This window comes from Fringilla coelebs (genome assembly GCF_963513975.1).
Source record: "Fringilla coelebs genome assembly, chromosome: 17".
NCBI classification, from domain to species: Eukaryota; Metazoa; Chordata; class Aves; order Passeriformes; family Fringillidae; genus Fringilla; species Fringilla coelebs.
Genome location: NC_140043.1, coordinates 8,887,620 through 8,892,823, shown reverse-complemented (window position 1 = coordinate 8,892,823; position 5,204 = coordinate 8,887,620).

Here is a 5,204-nt window from a genome sequence, read left to right as displayed (position 1 = left end):
CCCTGGGTCCAATATCCCTCTAATAATGGATTAATATAATATTCAGGGTCTTCTTTCATTCTGACAATGTCCACTCTTATATGATATTATGGATTAATTATGTTGGTTTTCACTGCTAGCATTGACTGTTGTTGCTAATCTCAAAGTAAGAAAAGTAAAACTGCAAGAGGTCAAATTAAGGATATATCAGAGATTTTGTCTTTTAGTATCGGAGTCTCACAGAAATTGTCTCCTTAAATACTTATTCAGCAGAGATTTTACTGTCAAGTACAAGATAACCAGGCACTTTTCCAGTAATATTTATGTGGGAACCAGAATGGCTTGACTATGTGATTATTTTAGCTGCTGTGTGGATAAAAGAAACACATGAGCAGTGAAATGTTGAAAAGGTTTTGAAATTATTATATGACTTCTCAAAATTTTTCTTTTTTTCTTGCTCCTTTGTCTGGAAATAGTGATTAGATCAATTTCCCTAAGAGTAAAGCACTCGCCTGTTCAAGGCAAAGTTTCTGTTTTAAGTGACAGATTTCTATTTTCTGAGCCAGTGAAACTTCTTCACTGCTCTAATGACATTTACAGACATCCTACTCATAGCTGACATTCCCTTCAGACCTATAGAAAACCTGATGACACTCCTGACCATGTTTTCTCCAGCTTTTCTGTGTCATTTCAGTTCTTGCGTCCAGGTTTCTGTCCTTATTCATAACCTGGTTGAAGCTACATACAGCTGCCACTGCATTTGTTACTTCTTCCTTCCCCAAGGTCTCTTTTTTTCAAAGGCTAAGATGGATGTATTTCTCCACTCAGTCACTCTTAAAGCTCTTTTCTGAGGGATGAAGCCTGTCTGAACTCGGCAGAACATGTGTGTGACATTAATTGTAGGACCAGTCAGCAGTTTCTGACTTCAAGAGAGTTTTACAAGTGAACAGCTGAAAAATTTCACTCTGGACACTAAAACCTTTGGCTCAGACTGGAGGGCTGCATCACTCACGAGGTACTTTGAAATGTGCAGGATGGACAGTTCTGTCATTGGTGTGGATAACTCACACTTTATTTTCCAGTGGTGTTAATCTGGCACCCCCTGGAGGAAGTATATTTCAAAACACTCAAAGGAAAGAAATATTTTGAAAACCCCCTTTGATGCAATCAATTCTGCAACCAGACCATAATTTTTTCCCAATTTTCTATGGATTCTTTGCAGAAATACTAATGTAATTTTTCTGTAGGCAGGTTTTCATCCTGAGATAATGCATGCAATTTTTTTCTTCCTTAGACTAAACATGTCAGTCTAAGATTTACCGATGAAGTGCTGGAGGATTTCTCAAACTTCTTGAATTACGTGATCAAAAAGAAAACTTGGACTGTCACCGATAAATGACAAGAAGAACCAATCAAAAGGTCTGTGTGAGTCTGGTCCAAGAAAAGTGAGAGTCAGTGTAAGTCCATATTCTTGTGGCTAGGGTGGGGTCCTGCCAGGTAAGGTGGGGGAAGACTTTACTGTAGGGCTGAGCCTGGATCTGCAAAAAAACCCAAACCTGTGTCTTGGAAATCCTAAGGCTCAAATCAAGTTGAATTGCTTTCTTTATTAGACAGAATAGACCATCTGCTGGGGCTTGCAAGCTACCTTCAGAGTTTGATGTTTGGAAACTAAACAGTGCCAAAGGCAAGAATTTGAACTGCCTTCCCTCACCAGCCTGGGGAGAAGAAGGGAGTTAATAATGCCAAAAGGTGTATTCATACAGCTTAAAAATTCCATCTACATATAACAAAATAGTTGTTAGCAATTTCTAAGTGTCAATAAGGTTTCTTTTAAATTATTATTATTATTATTTCTCTTTGGGAAATGCCTGGCTGCATTTACAAAGTGGTTTCAAAGACAACTGGGAGTGTTGTTGATCAGCGCTGCATCCAGTGAAGCTCACTGGGGAAGTGTGAACAAGAGTTGCATTATTCTTGATCTCTGTTTGCCAGTTGAGCACAGACCAGCTTCTCCTCATAGCTCCTTCTGCCCCAGCAACAAAACTCACCTGTGGTCCCTGCTGAGAGTATCTTCTCCCTGGGAACTGCACTGCATCCTGCTTCCTTCATTAGCCATGCATGATTTTGGTGTGTTGGTTTTGTTTGCTTTCCTGGAAGGTCCTCTTATTTTCCCAGGCAGTCCTTCCTTTGGAGGTACTTAGACTCATTGCTGCTTAACTTTGAAATTCATGGATAATTCAATGCTGGTTTTCCTTACTCTGAAAGTGTCCCAAACACTAGCAGTAATGGATATCTGGTCAGTAATGGATATCTGGATGAAAAGCATAAGAAAAAGGACATAAGTGACACTTTTCTTCTGTCCTTTTCATGTGATGTCTTTGGCTGCCTTCCTTTCTCTACCACATAATAAGGAAGCAATCTGGGGCTGGCTGCCTGACTTGGAAAACCCTTCATGTTAATAGTGTATTCTCATTTACAGTATAGCAGGAACATAGATTATCTGCAGGACTGGGCTATCAGTATTTGGGAAAATGCTTGAGTAAAAGCATGTCCTTGGTATGTTTTCTTTTGCACTACAAAATTGTTTTTTCCTTACCTACAGACAAGCGGCCAGTGGTCAGAAAACATAGCTGAAGACGGCTGTGGGATAGCATTACTCTTGCTGGCTTAGGATGATATTAAATATTTTATTTTCCATACTGAACACATAGTTATTAGTTTAATAATGAAATATGTTTTCCAAGTTGCTTTTTCCAGTTCTGATATTAAGAATTTGATATTGCTTTCTCCAGAGGTGAAAAAAAAAAAAAGAGGAGAAAATGAAATAGCACCAGTCTTTCTGAATGTTATCTACAGGGTGATAGAGAGCTTCAAACATTAATGCAATACAAATGCATTTGAACATTTAGAGTAGGATTTGAGTAGCTGCCTTCAGGTCCTTTTCAAGTGAACTCCTTTTTATATTGTACTTTGTAAGGATGTCCTAAATTTCTTTTGCTAGAACCAGTATCAGAGGTGATACGAGTATCAGAGTTTCTAGCTTGTACCCCTCCATCCATGATGGGGTATTTTCACACTGCTGGCTTGTGTATCACTACTTGTAGAGAAAAAAGAAATAATATTTGTAGCTTCTTTTTCTCCTGGTATATGTGTACCTACACAGTTCAGAACCTGAAAATTAATTCCATCTAGAATGAGCTTGAACAAAGCTAGGAACAAAGAAGAGAAGGAGGTATATTGCTAAAGAAATATTAACTGAGGGAACAGATGGGGAAGGTGATCTCTAGAAAGAGATCCTCTCCATTCTGCCCAGCTCTCGAGGCTGACAAATACAAAATGGGGCTGTTGAGAGATGGATTATTTGGAATGTGCTATAAAACTACCCTGAGCTGGGAGGGAAGTGTGGTGAGTGTACATGGAGAGGAGTTACAGCAGTCAACTGCACACAGCAGATCAGTACATCTCTAATTATTATTTGTCTGGCTGGCTAAGCAGTGCAGCATTTAAAACCTAATTTGTTGTATAATTTAATTTTAATTGAGTCTCCTATCCACACAGGACTCGTTAAGCTAGCTGTATGTTTCACTTGCTGTCTTTTTACATGGATACTATGGGAGAGCTGCAGGAGCTGAACCAATCGTGTGCTTGCTTTGTGCTATCACCAAGGTGCAGTAATTCCTTGGTATGATTGCAGAGGGATCTCTTGGCAGGAATATTTGGAAAATACGTCTTCTCATTGCCACAATATAAAAAAACAACTTCTTCTCTTAGCTAATGCTACAGTTTACAAAAAAGATTTGGTTGTTGGGTTGTTTAGTTGCATCTCCCGTGTGCTGGTATTTTCCTCTGCCACTCAGAGATAACAATTAGCAGTCACTGAGAACAGTAATAAAAAAGAAGCAGCATGAAAATGCTTTTGAGTGATTGTAACTTCCATTGAAGTGCCTCTCTTAAAACGTATAAAAGGCTCTATTCCTAAGTGAGGACAATATTGAAAGCAGGATATTTGACAGACAAATACTTTTGGAGGGATGTACACAATCAGGTGGGAAAGAACACTTTTTTCATAATATATTAACTAAGGGAAGGGTTAAACACTAAGGTCAATAACACAAAGCTCTTAAGTACATGCATCGATTTCGACTCAAGTGGGATTATATATTTTTCCTGACCCAGGGATCATGTGATGGGGACAGCAGAAAAATATTTTGGTAGGTATCAGTTAAAAGTTCAGATTCAAACATTGCTACATTTGAATAATTTTGCCTCTAGCACTGGCCACAGAACATTTGAACAGGGTGGCAATACTGTGAAACTTGAGTATGCTAAGGGAAAAAGACACCAAAAACATCAAAATCTGAAATGTCAAGCAGTAAAAGCAGGCTAGGGCTAAGGCTGATTCCGAGGAAAAAGCTGTGGAGGAAGCCATGCTGTGGCACTTTTGTGTTCCCCTTGGGATGCCTTTGGCAGCTGCAGTGTGCCTGGAGCTCTGTGCAATAGTCCCACGAAAAGGAACAGAACCCATAGAAACGACTAGATCTACAAGTGCACAGCAGTGAGAGTGTTTTACACAAACGACCCCCAAATGTAGGACATGGCAATGAGGTAGTCGATGTGATAAGACAGAGACAAGTCAAAATTACCCCTGCTCGTATCCCCGATAACTCCAGGGATTACTTTATAGGAGTCCTCTGAGGAAATGTGGTGGCGCTCCCGGCACGCCTGACCCCTTCATCAGTGGACACTGATCCTTCTTCAGTCGGAGTTGGCTTTTGAAAGCCTGGCCCTGGAACATAACGTTGTGTTGTTTATTTAACTGCTGCTGGCAATCCAATGCGTGCTCAACATCCAAGAGTTAAGCTATAACAATTTTTTAGTGGATGACACTGTTGAAACGACCGCAGGCGGCTTCCAGCACAGAGACTGTCGTGGTGAGGAGACCGATCTGCCCGTAATAAAGATGGCGGCGCACGGCCTTTCCTGCCGGCGGACTAGCCCACACCCAAGGGTTCGCCCAAACCCAACATGGCCGCCGGGGCGTCACCGCCGCCTTAGATTCCTCGCAGCCTCGCTTTTTCCTACGGGCGGCGCGCAGCCTGGCCTCACCAGCATCGGCGGCGCTCCGGCCGGCGCGGCGCGGCTCGGTTGTGGGCGGCGGAAGGCCCGCCCCGCACGGCACGGCGGCCAATGGGCGCGCGGGCCCGCCCCGGCCGCATCAGCTGATG